The 17,261-nt window shown below is 42.3% G+C and overlaps 2 long non-coding RNA genes across 3 annotated transcripts; one reads left to right on the forward strand and one right to left on the reverse strand.

Annotated features, from left to right (window-relative positions):
* Positions 1-9,657: 9,657 nt before the first annotated feature.
* Positions 9,658-13,958, reverse strand: LOC119294066. Of its 2 annotated transcripts, none has more exons than XR_005143318.1 (5): positions 13,553-13,958; positions 10,871-10,931; positions 10,672-10,771; positions 9,992-10,146; positions 9,658-9,715 (listed from the first exon to the last, which is right to left on the reverse strand). It is a non-coding gene; the product is annotated as an uncharacterized LOC119294066 (long non-coding RNA). The 2 variants fall into 2 exon arrangements; XR_005143317.1 differs by having other exon boundaries at positions 10,871-10,940.
* On the forward strand, positions 11,818-12,202 carry LOC119294068. Its single transcript, XR_005143319.1, has 3 exons — positions 11,818-11,843; positions 11,979-12,002; positions 12,096-12,202. It is a non-coding gene; the product is annotated as an uncharacterized LOC119294068 (long non-coding RNA).
* Positions 13,959-17,261: the final 3,303 nt, after the last annotated feature.

Consider the following 17,261-nt stretch of genomic DNA (forward strand, 5'->3'; position numbering starts at 1 on the left):
TCACTGTGGCCATAAGCCTGCGTTTAAAACGCTCTTGTTCGATGGGATCCTCAGGGACGACGAATTCATCGTCGTCGAGGCTTGCCTCGTCTCCGGAGGGAGGCATATAATCCTCTATCTCTTCTTCTGCCGCTCTCTCATGAGGGCTGGCGTCTCCGTCCTCCTGCGCTAGATCTTGCTGGAGTGGATTGTCTTCGGCACTGTCCGGTGTATTATTATCTCCGGTGCCGGAATCTTCATTCTTGCTGTGGCAGGATTTAGAGCGGCGCCGCTGACGCCGGCGCTTGGGCTGTTTCTTGGAGGGGTCATCCTCCGCTGTTCCTTCGCCATTCCCATCCTTTGGGATATCCACCATGTATATGTCATATGATGAGGTGGCTTTCCAGTGCCCGGTGGGCGCTGGTTCTTGGTCGTCTCCGGCATCATCGTCCATACCGTCGATGTCTTCGGAGTCGTAGTCTAGCATGTCGGTTAGATCATCGACAGCGGCTACCAAGTGGGTGGTGGGTGGGCTTTGAATTTCTTCATCGTCCGCATCCCAACCGTCCTGAGCGCAGTCCGGCCAAGGCTCTCCTGATAATGAGAGAAACTTTAGTGAACTCAAGATGTCGCCGAAAGGTGAGTGTTGAAAGATGTCCGCTGTGGTGAACTCCATGATCGGCGCCCAATCGGATTCGATCAGAGGGGGCGCGGGAGGTTCGTAGTCCGGCGAGGAGTCCGGCACCTCGGAGTCACGAGCTTTATGAGGGACAAGGTCAGTGTTCGGCTCTATCGTCGTAGAGGTTGTAGCCCCCGAGGCGGTGTCTAGCCATCCGTTCTCGATCTGTGCAGCCGGCTCCAAATTGAAGATCGGAGCGGGTTCGAGTGCGGCCTCCAGGGTACTGTCCGGCTGCAGAGCTAAATCATGCTCGCCGTGACAGTGCGGCACGCTCGGCTGTGGCTCGAATCCATCGAGGATCAAGTCCCCGCGTATGTCAGCCGTGAAGTTCAAACTTCCAAATCTGACCTGATGGCCAGGGGCGTAGCTTTCGATCTGCTCCAGACGGCCAAGCGAATTGGCCCGCAGTGCAAAGCTGCCGAATACGAAGATCTGTCCGGGGAGAAAGGTCTCACCCTTGACTGCGTCGTTGATGATGGTCGGAGAAGCCATCGAGCCTATCGGTGACGACACAGAGGAACTCTCAATGGAGGCACCAATGTCGGTGTCAAAACCGGCGGATCTCGGGTAGGGGGTCCCGAACTGTGCGTCTAGGCGGATGGTAACAGGAGACAAGGGACACGATGTTTTACCCAGGTTCGGGCCCTCTTGATGGAGGTAAAACCCTACGTCCTGCTAGATTAATATTGATGATGTGTGTTAGAAGAGTGGATCTACCACGAGATCAAGGAGGCTAAACCCTAGAAGCTAGCCTATGGTATGATTGTTGTTCGTCCTATGGACTAGATCCATCCGGTTTATATAGACACCGGAGAGGGCTAGGGTTACACAGAGTCGGTTACAATGGTAGGAGATCTACATATCCGTATCGCCAAGCTTGCCTTCCACGCCAAGGAAAGTCCCATCCGGACAAGGGATGAAGTCTTCAATCTTGTATCTTCATAGTCTTGGAGTCCGGCCGATCATGATAGTTCGTCTATCCAGACACCCCCTAGTCCGGAACTCCCTCAGATACCGTAACACCGAGAGGGCCCGAGAATATCTCTCCATTGCCGGAGGAGCAAATCCCCATCTTGAGAAATCAAGTTACTTGACACACTTTTCCATGAACCCGTAAGCCGCCATAATAGCCACCCATTTACGGATGACGTTTAACAAACCCCAAAGTTCATCAAGCAAGCATGAAGAAACTCGATACTCTCATGGTCTAAGGAATCATGCAAACGTTAACCATCTCTGTGTTATTTACCATTAACTTGTGACAAATGAATCTCATAGCATAACATCAATCCGGGTCGATTCAACACAAATGTTCTCTTAACATTGTGCCCTCAAAGTTGCTGGCATAGACATGCCCATGATCAGGAAAACTGAACCATCATGCAACAGTTGAGCTAGTCTTAGAGGCCAAACTAGGAATACTTCTTACCATTTATTATTCCTCACGTGCATATGAGTCTTCCTTCGAGCCTCATGGATATTGCAGACTCGAGAATCATTGCAGTTATAGCATGGAACATAAACATAATTATGAACATGGAGATAAGTAATAGTATTTATTATTGCCACTAGGGCATATCTCCTACAGACTCCCACTTGCACTAGAGTCAATAATCTAGTTAATGCTAATGCACTTTACACCTATGGCATACCGGTGTAAAAATGCTTCGCATGGGGTATAGCCTAATGTCCATCGGATCTGACGACTTCAGCTCCTGTGTATCTTTGCATATCCTCACGTTTTCACGCTTTCACAAAATTCATATTTTGTGCGGACTTGGCTTTTATGTATGTGAATCACAGGTCGAACCTGGATTCCTCAGACTGAGTTATGGAGAAACTACCTGCAGTAGTGTCCCATTGACAAAAGCCATCTTGGAACCATACTAAGTTCATGAATGAACTATATGATTCAACATCTTGTTTGTCGCTTCTAAAGCGTCAACATACTTAGTCATCTGTTATAGAATTCGCCACAGTATGCTGTTGGGAACAATTTCCAACTACCGTGCCACCATATTGTGTATTACACAAAACCTTTAACTTAAATCGAAAATCGCATGGAGAAACGATGAAGACTGTATCGATGTAACATTTTACAACGAACTCTTCATGATCTCCGCTTGCAAGAAAACATATCATCAGTACTTACTCTAGTACTCAATGACATCTTTCACTGTTGTCCCATGATCAGTACTTTGATCACTTTAGTATCGATACTCACAACATCTTGGGAGTATTGGACATATCTGGTTGTTTTACATACCATGGAATACATGATTAATCCAAACACATGAGTGTGTGGAATCTCCATCATGTATTTTGCTCATCAATGTTTTGGGACACTGATTCTTGCAAAAACTCTTTCCATGTGACTTCGGCAAGAATCACTCCTTGTCATTCTTAGTGCTAAACGGTTTTAGCATCTTGTCAATATGTATTTATTGCTTAGCCCTATTAGGTAAATCTATCTCCATAGATCATTATGCATAATATTGAGGCTATTTAGCCTAAGCACTTCATCAAAAAACTATTTTGAAATGAAGTCCTGATTCGTGTCAAGAAATTTATTTCCAATTAACAATGTGTCAAGCACACAAGGTTTTTAGAAATATTATTACGCTCCCACTTACTTTCTTGAATTACAAGCATCTTCGTTACCCATTGATGAAGTCAAATCCCTTTGACCATTTCATCAAAGCACGAAGATTCCAACTCCATTTTGCTCTCTTCTGTTCATCGCTGGAACTCTGAAGTTTGCACCCTTACTAGCATCCTCTGGATAGACAAAATGCCTTGGACTGTAACACATGCAAGTCCTTGGTTTCATTTCCATCAGATGGAAATCCTATTGTCATCCATGTTTCATATCTCATGATTGAAATATGTATTAATTGCTAGTTCGACCCGAACCGATTTTAAGCATCGCTACGATGAAAACAACCTCACCGTAGTCAACTCTTGAACTTGTTATTTCAACAAAGTCGAGCTTTATGGATAAAACATTTTTATCCGTATCAGTTTTAAGTTCCGTATATATTCATTAGACTCTAGGTCTTCCGAAAGGTGTATCAAGGTTTTAATCTTGAATCACTTATATGTAATAAAACATTTTTATCCGTATCAGTTTTAAGTTCCATATATATTCGTTAGACTCTAGGTCTTTTGAAAGGTGTATCAAGGTTTTAATCTTGAATCACTTATATGGAAACTAACTCGGGTTGTATTGGCATTTAGCCAATTTCGGAGTCCGGGCCCATCAACGCTTCCTTGTGTATCGTAGGTATAATGTTGTCTAACAACAATATCTCGTTTGTGCACCTGAGAGGTTTGCACGAGCCTTGCCTACATGGTTCAGCTGCAAGTTCGACCGAAGTTCATACATTTTATTGTAGAGACTTTCGTATCAGTCGTAGTAGGAAACACTGGAATTACTTCCAAGGTCTCTTTCCTTTGATCTAATGACGAAGATACTATTTATCCCGTCGAGTTGCACTATTCTCCCACTCACCTTTTTTAAAGAACAATTTTCTTCAAAATCACACCGTTCTTTATGGCAAAACTTTTTGCCTCAGTATTGTGGTGAGGGAATACCCAATAATTTGGATAACCTACAAAGTAGCACTTGTCTGATTTGGAATAGGTTTGTAACCTTTTACACAAGCCCAATATTCCAAATGTTAAGAAAAGATATAACATGGTTGGGCACACCATAGCATGCCATCATTTCAACAGACCCGATGGAGCCCTTTTCAGTGTAAAAGCCGCAGTCTCTAAAGCATTACTCTTTAAAAGTGATAATGGCAAATTTATTTATGTCATCTTTGATCTTACCATGTCATAAATGGTTTGATTACATCTTCACAGACATTCCACTCATAGTGGTGTTCCGGGAGGTGTAAGTTATGAAACTCTTTTCACAACTCATCAGACATTCGCTAAACATGTAACTCAAATATTCCTTTGTGTAATAAAATTGCAGAAACATAATTTTCTTGTTACAATAACTTCTACTTCATTTTTGAAAACCTTTCGAATGATTTCAAAAGATCCAGACTTACGTCTCATCAAGTAAATATCCATATATCTACTTGAGTCATTTCAGAAGATAGACAAATCCACCACTTGCAACAACATTTATTGAACTACACACATCAAAATGTATGATCACCAATAAGTTTGTTGCTCGTTCCTTATGGCCTATGAACGGTATTTCAGTCACTTCACTTTTCGGAGGAAAGTTGCAAGTGTTAGATGATTCAAAATCAAACGACTTCAAAATCCATCATAATGGAATTTTTCCATGCGGGTTTCTCCAATGTGACCAAATGTAGTGCCACACATGTGTGGTATTCTCATAGTCTTGCGACATTTAGCGTCGGCGTTATGGATGTATCATATTACCATCAATATTCATAACATACATCCCATCTTGGATGGAAGCATGGCCCTTCATGTTATTCATAATACTTAACAACAATTGTTGGTTTTATGAACAACTCTTTTGCAACAAAACATTGTGCAATGGGCTAGAGTGTATGAAACTCTAAAATGAATTATGAAAGTAAACCCAGAGGTATTTTATTATTATCAATATTCATAACATACATCTCATTCATAATGAAAGTATGGCCCTTGTGTTATTCATAACATCGAACATAAAAAGTTCTCTTATGAACAACCTTCTTGCAAGATACCTGATGCAATGGGCTAGAGTTTGTAAAACTCTAAATGAATTATGAAAATAAATATAGACGGCAATACACCGATGGAAGGTATGGTAACATTTACTGTGTTCCCTGTGTATACCTTAACCTCATTTCTGGCTAGTCTTTTTAGGCCATAGTATCTCTTACATTGATTCGCAACAGAATGCAATCAAGCGGGTATCTTTGTGATTAACTCACAATACCCAAGAATTAGTGATTAACATGTTTAACCATAATTCCCAAGAACTATATCTTTGACCAGCCTACTTATACATCAAAAACTTGTATGGCATTCATACATGAGCTGGATATTCCAGTCATCTTTCTTTCTGCCTTTATACTTCTAACAGTTTAACTTTTAGTATTTCTCCTACTCGCAAAAGAAGCACCCAACTTAAGAGTGGCGTTAGCCCCAGACTTCCTAGGCGTGTAAGTCACACTAACACCCTTTGGACACATCCTTTCTCTTTAAGTTGTTGTTTTATTCACCTTTCATCATATGACAGGCGTTCTTCTGGAACCCTTTCCCAACAGTCAAATGCATAGTAAACACTTTTACTAAAACTTGCAAACAAACATTACTTTGGATATTTCATATCTTTCAGCCTTTGTTTGTATCTGGAAATTAATTTTCAGTTCCATGAATATCATATAACTATCCCAACTTTCGAAGTTTGGGTTTCATGGAAGCAAACTTATTCCACTTGACCGTAACAGAATTCTAGCTTTTGGATCGAAGGACGAGAGTCACATGATCCATAGCATTAGCGGGAGGATACAGAAAGCATGCGATAGGACAAAGTCCTTCTCGGCACTTTTGAGGGCAATCCTCACATTACGTTACCAATCGTAAAGTTTTAACCACATATTTAACAGCTATTCAATTTTAACAGGGAAGGTGGAAACACGAGCCATTATTCTACAACTATTTTGCAAGAAACACTTAGACAGTGTTCATAATTAATTGCACTGAGAATTAAGCATGTTAATTCAACAGTGCGCTCCCACTCAAATCAATATCTCTCATAATTGATTTAGAGTGATTCAAGATCCATATTTCTATTCGACGCCATTGACGGGTTCATCACTGATGACACGAATTTCAATTGGTAGGCCAACTTGCCGATCACATCTCTATGTGATTCTTGTTCATCTTTCGATGGGCGTGTTCCGAGCTCAGGACTCTCCTGCCTGAACGTCAAAGACAACCAAGTGATCTTGCTGCGAGGTCTGACCTCACCCGCCTCATTCCTCTCGATTCGTTCGTGCTCATGTGTACATGGCGCACCCCGAAAAGATACGAATTTCAGACGGTGCTACACTTGGGTGAACACTAACTACTTTGATATTTTAAGTGAGAGATCACCCTAATAAAAAGCGACTACCGCGCAATCAAGAAGGGTGCATCATAAGGGATAAACATCTCAGGCAATTCATAATAGCATGATATGGTATAGCCCTTTCTGACGGAGAAGTCTTTCATTTCTTCGTCTTCGGCATTCGCGTCGGTGTTCACCTTCGCGAAGATTGCCACCACCTTGTCGATGCACCAGATAATATTGCTATCTCCATAGCGTATAAAATTAATGCATTACTTAAGGTTGACACGCAGGTCATTAAAGTGCAATCATATGGCTCCAGCCATCATGCCGAATCATGACTCGCAGGTCATGTTAATCAATTTTACATCATATAGTCATTTCATACATAATCAAATTATTATGAGCACTGCTATACCACATCACATGCACATGCAAAACCCTCCTGCAAAACCAAGTTAGACGTCTCTAATCGGTTCATGCAAACTTGTTTTTCGTGGCTTCTAAGGTTTCGACTTAAACCGCAGCTACCAACGTTTTATCATCAAGTATGATTATTCAAGTTGCTAGAGTAACATCTTGGGGTGTATGAAACACGAGATAATTAAATCTCGAGCCCCATACTAAACTTCGTCATACGCATGACCTCGTGTAGATCATATCTGCAATGCCCTTTCATCTGCGAATTTCATCTTTCTTTTGACTACGGCAGAACCCAAAGAACTGATAGCACTTCCATGATCAATCAGGATCACGGATTGCCATAACTTTGTAAAATTCCACCATGCTGTCTTGAGATTGAGCAAGCGCAAATTCTAGGGAAGCAACAAGAACGTCGGGTAACAGATTTCATCTGTCACCCGCATAAATAATTTTCAGCAATAGATCTCATCTACTCCAAAATTATATTATGCAATACTCATACATCTCCATGTATTCTAGATCGTAACCTGCATCTACGCATAGCACGGCTCTTGATGCCACTATAGGGGAACGCAGCAGAAAACAAAAAATTTCCGACCTACGCACCAGCCCAGGACCACTATGGAGACTGCATACATGGTTAGATCTTTTTCGTTACCGACTCATAGCGCAGCGGGAAGTAGAGTCGATGACGAACGGCGGTGCAGATCCCCACAGCTAGGATTTACAACCTCCCAACCGCGAGGATGTATACCCTCATCTGCTCCTCAGACAGCCCTCCGGGAGACGGTCGAACAGCCCCCCGGACGGTGTCGCGGACAGCCCTTCGGGAGGACCTTCGAAACTCGAACGTTCACTCGGACAGCCCTTTGGGAGGACCTTCAAAACTCAGACGGTCACATGGACAGCCCTTCGGGAGGCACTCATGAACTAATACCGAAACTACGATCTCTCTACAGAGTTGCACACATACGGTGTCATCTATCCAGCAGGGCTTCGCCATCCAGAACTAGTTCCTGCCGGAACCCAAACAACCTTACGGCTCTACGAAACTCTTTTCATGGGAGGGGGAGAAGAAGCCAGATCATGCATGGCACTTGTATGTGAGAAAGAGTGAGTGTGGAGGGTTGCCCCTCCACCTCTATTTATAGGAAATCCCAAGGGGTAGGGTAGTTTAACACAAAAACCCAAAATGCACATGAATGAAGTCCTTCCTCAAGGGCATAAGAGTGAAACCAAGGAACAAGAGGGGCTCCAAGGTGGAGCCATAAGTGTGGCCGGCAACACCCCTTGGGGGGCCCCATGAGGGCCTCCCAATCCATCCATGTCATCCCTAGATCTTTTGAGTAAAGCCCCAAAAGGCGAAAAGTCCATTCTGCACCCAAGCTCATATGCACCCGCATGAACAGTAAAATCGAAAAAAATTCAAAAAATTCCAATATTTTTTTGAGAGAAACATTGACAAAAGTTCTAAGTGCCTACAAAAATTCATCATGAAATCACATTCCTGTTAGGCGTGGCAAAAAAAACAAATTCAGTGCTTCAAAATGCGTTTGAAAGTAGCTTTTTCAGAGTACTTTTTTTGTTTTTTTTTTGCCACGCCTTCTAGGAATGTGATTTCATGACGAATTTTTGCAGGCACTTAGACTTTTGTCAATGTTTCTCTCAAAAAAAATTGGAATTTTTTGAATTTTTTCCGATTTTTTCGATTTTACTGTTCATGTGGGAGCATATGAGCTCGGGTGCAGATTAGTCGCGTCCCCCAAAAGGTGGATTTCCATAAAATATCCCAAAAATCACTTTCACTATTCACGACGACATTTTTCAGCATCCGTTCGAACTGAAAATATTTATGTGGGCTTACAACATTTCCAATACCCACCATAATAATTTTCAACGCGTTCTGGAACAATTCCATTCACTACTGGAATCTGGCACTTTGCCATCTGCCATGGCAGATGGCAAACAGTTTGTCTGAAACCTTGCCAGTAAAGGCTTCTTTGCGGTCTGCTGGCTGATGGCAAAGAGCCTGTGTCTTTGCCATCAGCTGGCAGATGGCAAAGCCTCTTAACGGGGTTAGCCCCGTTAGAAGGCTAACGGCATACTTTGTCGTCTGCCAGTAGATGGCAAAGGTTGCAGGCTCTTTGCCGTCTGCCAGCAGATGGCAAAGGCTGCATGCTTTGCCGTCTGCCAGCAGATGGCAAAGAGCCCAAATAGGCCAGCCCAAATTTTACATGTAGATGACACGTGGCCTCTTTGCCATCTGCCAGCTAATGGCAAAGCTCTTTGCCTTCTGCCAGCAGATGGCAAAGTGACTATATTGCCCCATTTAATTTTGTTTTTTCTTATATCAGTTCATTTTCATAGAAAATCAAACACAAATATATTTATATGACCAATATAGCATATTCAACACATATTACCAATAGTTATGAACACATATATATCCAACACATGTTACCAATAGTAGCAAGTTTCATCCGTACATATACATAGTTTCATCAATGTTACACAGTTTCATCCATAGGTAGCAAGTTTCACAAGGTCAAAACAAAAACTAAATACAAGCACTCCATCAACCCAAGCTTCCGTGATCTTAAGCAAATCTGTAAAATGGGAAAGAAGAAAGTTAGAAGAAGACTAGAAGAAGAAGATTATTATGATGCGGAAATATGCATGGATTGTCAAAACTTGCATTATCCTACTATCACTAGTACAACAAAGCTGCAGGTTGGCATAGTTCACGAACCATGTACATCATGACAAATACAATATCATCCAATGCTCGACTATGAACAAAATTGAACAATTACACCTCACAAAGGCGGAGCATAGAACCAACAAGTAAGTAGGAGGGGTATAAGAGGACGTGAGGAGCTCACCGGAGGGGGTTCTAGCCTAGGCCGAGCTTCATCACCATGGATGCGGCTAGGGAAATCAGACGAGTCTACCATCATAGGAGCAGCAGCACCACCACCGCCAAAACTGGAATGGCCGGAGCGAATCGCCATCATATGGGTCACCACCACCGAATGATCTTGCAAGGTGTAAAGTCTCCACATTTCAGTATAAACTAGTGGCGTCAAGATAATTCATACATTGGATAAAGTGGCAAAAGATAGCAATGGTGTAAATAGGCATGGGACATCCCAAATATACATTGGATAAAATGCAAGGTGATAATAAGATTAGATCTGGTCACTTTATTACAAAGTAGTAAGACTAAATCTCCCAAAATAAAAATGGTTGTTCCGCCTATAAAATATATAATGCAGCCCCAGTTAAAAAAGGTAGAATAAATGATGCCACAAATTGCATCATCGGCCAGCCTAACTGCGCTAATGTATCCATTTCAGAATGGCAAGCAAGCAAGTGTGTCGGGTAGCTACATGACTATAAACTTTAGTGTGGTCGATGATACCAGCAACCATCAAGTCTTCGTACTAACGAACAGAAGGATCGCACACTTGCAGCTAGAAATAATCTGGTAGGACATCATCTTTTATGCTATTCAGATCTATGCAGAAATATATGAACTTTATATTAGTAAATGAGATCTAACCTTCTCGGTAACAATGATGTCATTGACACCCACCTAGTTACATTAGAGCATCCTCAACTCCCAACCTCTCTTTAAGTTCAAATTATGTCTGTCCTCCCACCTATCAAGTCATGGGTTACAATCATCATATCATCCTTCCTTCCAACAGGTTATCAAGGAAAAGAGCAGCATATCAACAGATAATGCCCTCCATTAATACCTGAATGACAGCGACACCACCGGCCAGTGCTATCCTCTTGTTGAGTTCTCCTTCTCGTAGTCTAGTTTTGCTACCAGCAAATTAGTAATGATAACTTAGAATCGCAAATTGTACAATTATGTGAAAAGGCATGAGTACATCACATGCTAGAATAATCATTGTTTCGCAAAGCTAACCAGGAAAGAAAATAAAGCTACACAAAATTTAGGAAGACCAAAGCCACACAAAAGACCTCTCTAATGAGATGAATATACCCACAAGAAAATTGTTTAGTTTATTGGGAAATACCGCAGAATCTTCTCCCCTTCCCATTCTCTTCCCCTTCACGTCCCTTCCTATCCCCTTCCAGCTCCCTCTCTCCCATAATATCCTTCCTATCCCCTGCCTTCCAGGTCTCTCTCTCTCTCCCATAATATCAGCGGTCGGGTGAGCGAAGCAGCAGTTTGAAGAAGGCTGCGGGGCATGGATGGGAACTGATTGGGATTCCTTTTGTAGTGACCTCTCGCTCCTTCTCTGTTTAGTACATCGTTTTTTTGCTAATCCCCTTCATGGCTCCTCTAGGTAACTCCCGTTCCAGTGATCTCAAGTGGATCTACAAGATGAGGCATGTGGAGGATAGGTTGCAACACACGTTTCTTCCATGGAGGTAGGGGTTCTTTTTGGCTACCTTGGACTATAGCTCCTGCAACTACAACACCATCATGTCTGGGTAGCATCGCCTCAATGAACTCTCCCCTCCTTGTAATTTTTCTGTGGTGATCTAACTCTTGATTTTCAGAGGATAATTATGGTGTTTTCCAGTACTATGCTCGATTGATGTGCTAAAATGTTATGCAGCTACTAGATTTGACCGATTCTAATAACATGTGCCAAAATGCATATATCCATTGTTCCATGTTTCAGGTTAAGAAGGAACACCGTAATCCCATTAATTTTTAACTTGATGTGCCCTATCATGGCACTAGCAACATCTGTAAGTAACATTTATCTCTTTCAATATATTTTGTTTAGAGATCTTGATCTATAGTTCTATACACACAAAAGGGGGAACTGAATTCACTGAAATCTTGCAATGATTTTTTTTTTTTTGCATGCTTCCGGTGGACAGATTATAAACATAGCGTGCAAGCAGGTAAACGAAATGACTCAACCAATTTTGAACTGATGTGTTACTTGATACAGTCTATAACACTTTTTTTTCGAATTTCCCTTTTTCTTACTGAAGACTACGACCCATGGATGTAATAGTATTAAGGCATATGCAAATTTACCTTTCTAAGGAAAGTCATATACATGTTTTAATGGTAATCATCATCTTCGCTTCATTTCTTCGTTGGAATTCCAAAATAATTCGCAATACTTTCGTCCATGTAAAATAAATGTAGTAGACTCTATGGTGCAGTTCTGCGACATCTATGTGAATAGAATACCATGGAAGCATAAAATAGATTATTCTGCAGTTCCGTTTTTGCATGGTCAAGGACAGATCACTGAATCTGTTCCAGAAATTATTTACTTTTTGCGAGAACTGAAGCAAAAAATGGAAATTATGCCCTCCAAAGACAAAGACTTATGTTTCTTGAACATTCATGTGCCACCTTTGCTCATTTTGTTTTTTGTCACAATGAAGAGTTCCCTGATGCCACTAGCTTACTCAAATTTCACAAAATTTTGTCTATATGATTCACTAGATCAGAAATAAAAGAGGTATGGGGATTATCATTCTTCTGCAAACTATTCGTCTCTCTATTAGTATTTTGATTTGCTTCATTCACATTTGCTTCTTGAACTGTCGGCCTGAGGGCCCAAGTCGTAATCTTTCACTCTTGAACCACATCTCTCTCTCTCTCTCTCTCTCTCTCTCTCTCTCTCTCTCTCTCTCTCTCTCTCTCTCTCTCTCTCTCTCTCTCTCTCTCGCTCCCTCCCTCCCGTGGCCATCCGACCACAACATGCTATGTGCAAAAGTGGTAGCAGCGCACTAATTTCATTTGTTGACTTTCTATCATGGGATGTATCGAAGTAAATGTAAATGTTAGTTCTGATTGATATTTTGCACAATGAAGACATGGGTTATAACTGTAGGTGGTGATGTTTTAGTGAAGCTTTGAAAGTCCGTTCTGGACCTAGGTAAATGACCATATAATCCTCTAATTTGATTGTTCATCTATTCTCCAAACTTTCAATTATATAAGTACAACGTTCGATCTTTCCAATGTACCACTACAGTCATATATCACCCTAAAGTATGGCTGTCAAAAGAGAATTACTTGTTGATTATTTTATTGATCCTTTTAGGAGAGTTGGCTTGCTGAGTAAAACATGAATTGTTAGGCAATAGTTCCCGCAGCAACGTGCGGGGAATCATCTAGTTGTCCAAATGCATCTATGCATAGAATAGGAAACAAATTTAATTAGAAAATTGACTACTCATTTAGCCTATGCAAGAAGCATACCTAAACACTATGTGCAGACATGGTGAGAAATGCTGCTACATGTCACGGTTGTAGACCACAAAACAGCTAGTCATTTGTATTTATTGTAAAATTCTAGGTAAGCAGGGTACCACTGTCATACTTTTCATTTGGATCAAGATGGCTGTTATACATCTCTGAAGTCGTCAGACCATCAGTAATCAGTAAATAACAAATCATGTAAGGCTTTATTTATAAGCAAGGCACATACCTGTTTAAAGAAAAATCAGCCTGGGCAGCGTGGTGCCAGTATCGTCAGGGCCTCAAAATTATGCCTGAAGGATAGCCACAGAGCGGAGGGCCAGAGCAGAGTGCGGGAGCATCAGCTGTAGGGGTGAGGAGGTGGACCTTGTCGCCGCCGGCCTCGGGTAGCGGACGACGCGGACCTTGGCGACGTGGGCGGAGAGGGTTCGGAGCGGGCCCGTGGTGGGCTTGTCGACGCGGAAGACGCGCACGAAGCCCCGCCCGTCGCCGGCGGCGAGCAGCGCGCCGTCACAGCGGAAGGAGGGCGAGAAGGCGGCGGCGTCCTTGCAGACGGTCACCCTGGGGCGCGGCGCGAGCGGGTCGCCGGCGAAGAGGTGCACGGCGGAGGACCAGGCGACGAGATTGCATCTAGGGGCGGCGACGATGGAGTGGGATGGGATAGGGTTTGGGTGGTTGGGCTGCCCAGAGGGTGGGAGTTCTTTTTCTTTCTTTCTCTTTTTTTAGATAAATGGGATGGATAGATGGATGGATGGATGGATGGATGCCATGACATCAATCCATGACACAAACATTTCAACCAATGAGAACAAAAATAACCCCACAGTTTTTTTTACATGGAAAAAAATAACCCCATCTCTTTGCCGTCTGATGGCAGATGGCAAAGAGGTGGGGCTGGTACGCTGTTACGCTTTTGACGGCCACAGGATTTGCCAACCTCTTTGCCATCTGCTGGCAGATGGCAAAGATTATTTGCCATCCAGTAGCAGATGGCAAAGAATTGGCTGATGGCAACCATGTTCTTTGCCGTCTGTCAGTTCTTTGCCATCTGTTTTTATAAGCAGATGGCAAAGACGTTCTTTGCCATTAGCTGGCAGATGGCAAAGAGCTGGCTGATGGCAAATTCCCAGTTTCCAGTAGTGATTTTAGTGATTTTCATCTGCGAAACGCATCTGAAGTGGTTCCGGCAGCTCTGGAACATTTTCGGTTTTTATCTCAGAAAATTCCAAAAAGCTTCCAGAATGATTCTGGCACCCTCCAAGAATTATCAGGCATGTGCCGAAACCAATTTGACTTAATGGTATATCCCAAAACAACTTTTTGGTATCATCGAAACTTATGACCTCTCTCTGCGGTACGATTCCGCTGTCCGAAACTTTTCCGGTATCCAAAACTTTTCCGGTGATTTTCTCTCAGACTCCCTATCTAGTATTCAGCAGATAGATGACCCTTAAGCGTGTGACCCTATAGGTTCGGTGAAGTATAGACATGACCCGGAACCCCTTCTGATCAATGATCAACATCGGAGCCGTGGACACCCATATTGACCCCTATACCCACACGAATGAATATTCGAGTGAACCTCCAGTTGCCGTGTGCTATTCCTGTTGCTTCGCGATATGTTACAAAGACCCGAGGTGAGATTTACTTGCATCCCCATGGATCAACAACTTGTCCATTATGCTAGTTACCTCGTTACTGGTTTTGTTCTCTTTTCTCGTTTCCGTGTTCCGGCATCCCTGTGATCAAATCACACTGTGTCTGGCCAGACGATGATGGATACTGTAACACCAAGAGGGCCCGAGAATATCTCTCCATTGCCGGAGGAGCAAATCCCAATCTTGAGCTATCAAGTTACTTGACACACTTTTCCATGAACCCGTAAGCCGCCGTAATAGCCACCCATTTACGGATGACATTTAACAAACCCCAAAATTCATGAAGCAAGCATGAAGAAACTCGATACTCTCAGGGTCTAAGGAATCATGCAAACATTAACCATCTCTGTGTTATTTACCATTAACTTGTGATGAATGAATCTCATAGCATAACATCAATCCGGGTCGATTCAACACAAATGTTCTCTTAACATTGTGCCCTCAAAGTTGCTGGCATAGACATGCCCATGATGAGGAAAACGGAACCATCATGCAACACTTGAGCTAGTCTTAGAGGCCAAACTAGGAATACTTCTTACCGTTTATTATTCCTCACGTGCATATGAGTCTTCCTTCGAGCCTCGTGGATATTGCAGACTCGAGAATCATTGCAGTTATAGCATGGAACATAAACATAATAATGAACATGGAGATAAGTAATAGTATTTATTATTGCCTCTAGGGCATATCTCCTACAGGCCTCGTTTCTTTACCGAAGTTGAGCTCGATCCGGAGGGCTAGAGAAAAAAGAAGAAAGACGAGAGTTAATTAATATGTGTACATATGAAAACAATGAATGCATCAATTAACTAGTCAGCACGGGCTTAACTAATATATATATATATATATATATATATATATATATATATATATATATATATATATATATATATACCTGGCCGGACTCGGTTCAGTCACCGGAGCAGTCAGCATGGTCTCCTTCTTGTACCTCCATTGGGTCACCGGAGCCATCATGAACATAGCCCTCTTCTTCACCCAGTCCTTCCTGACCATCGGTGTCGTTGAGAAATTACACAACGACATCACTTCCTTGTGTGATTATCTCCCCCAACATCGCTTCTGTTGCTTCGTCTCGGGAGTGCTCCATAGTTTCTGCAAATCTTTACAACATGTCAATTATTATTCAAACATGGTACAGATGGATATATATTAGTGGCAAACGTAGAACTAGCTAGCTAATCACAATAAGGAATCATGTTAGTGGCCTCGACGCTGCTTCTCTAGGGTTTGGGGTGGCCTAGACAACGCTTCAAGGGTTTGGGGTGGCCTCGATGACAACGCTCTTTTAACTTGGTAAATTTGGGTGGCCTCGAGAGAGTTTGTCGGGTAGGGGCGCGGTGGGAGGGGGTAGGAGACCAACATCATTTTTTCTCTAGGGTTTCGGTGTCCTCGAGAGTTTTGGTCGAGCGAGAGGGCCGAGGGGGGTGCTCCCGTGGTATAAGTTATCACGGTCGAGAGGGGGTATATATATCGACCGCCCCTCATGTCGAAGTTATCCGGGAGGGGGTTATATCTACAACGACGCGGCATATACATATACATGGGAAAATAATTAATGTTACCAGGGAGGGGGTATATCGGTACCCCCCCCCTCGTGTTGAAGTTCTCGGGAGGGGGTATATCGACAACGACATACCCGATAAAAAATAAGAAGACAAAAGAAGAAATAAAAAGAGGAGAAGAAGAAAGGAATAGAAGAGAAGCAATCGAAGGAAAAAAAGAAGAAAAAAAGGAGAAGAAGAAAGGAATAGAGGAGAAAGAAGAAAAAAAAATTTTCTTCTTTCTCCTCTATTCCTTTCTTCTTCTCCTCTTCTTTTTCTTCTTTTTTCCTCTTCTTATTTATTTCTCCTCTTCTTCCTCTCCTCTTCTTCTCCTTTCTTCCTCTTCTTATTTTCCTTTTTCTCCTCTCATTCTTTTTCTTCTTCTTCCTTTCCTAGCTAGATATTTAAAAATTGCTAACCTAAAATGTACTAAATCTAACTTGCATATATGTATACTTTTAAACATCATTAATTACAAATGAAAAAAATACATACATACATACAAAAAACATGTAAAAAATACATATATCTAAAAAATACATACATACATATATGAAAATCTAAAAACATATAAAAAATCTAATAAAAATTAAAGGAAACATAATTAACAAAATAAAAATTAACCAGGGGCGGCACTGACAGCGATGGCGGGGGCGGTGTTGGACAGCGACGGCGGGGGCGGCTGGCGATGGCGATGGAGGGGGTGGCGAGTGTGCCG

The sequence above is a fragment of the Triticum dicoccoides genome, chromosome 4B (assembly GCF_002162155.2).
Source record: "Triticum dicoccoides isolate Atlit2015 ecotype Zavitan chromosome 4B, WEW_v2.0, whole genome shotgun sequence".
Lineage (NCBI taxonomy): Eukaryota > Viridiplantae > Streptophyta > Magnoliopsida > Poales > Poaceae > Triticum > Triticum dicoccoides.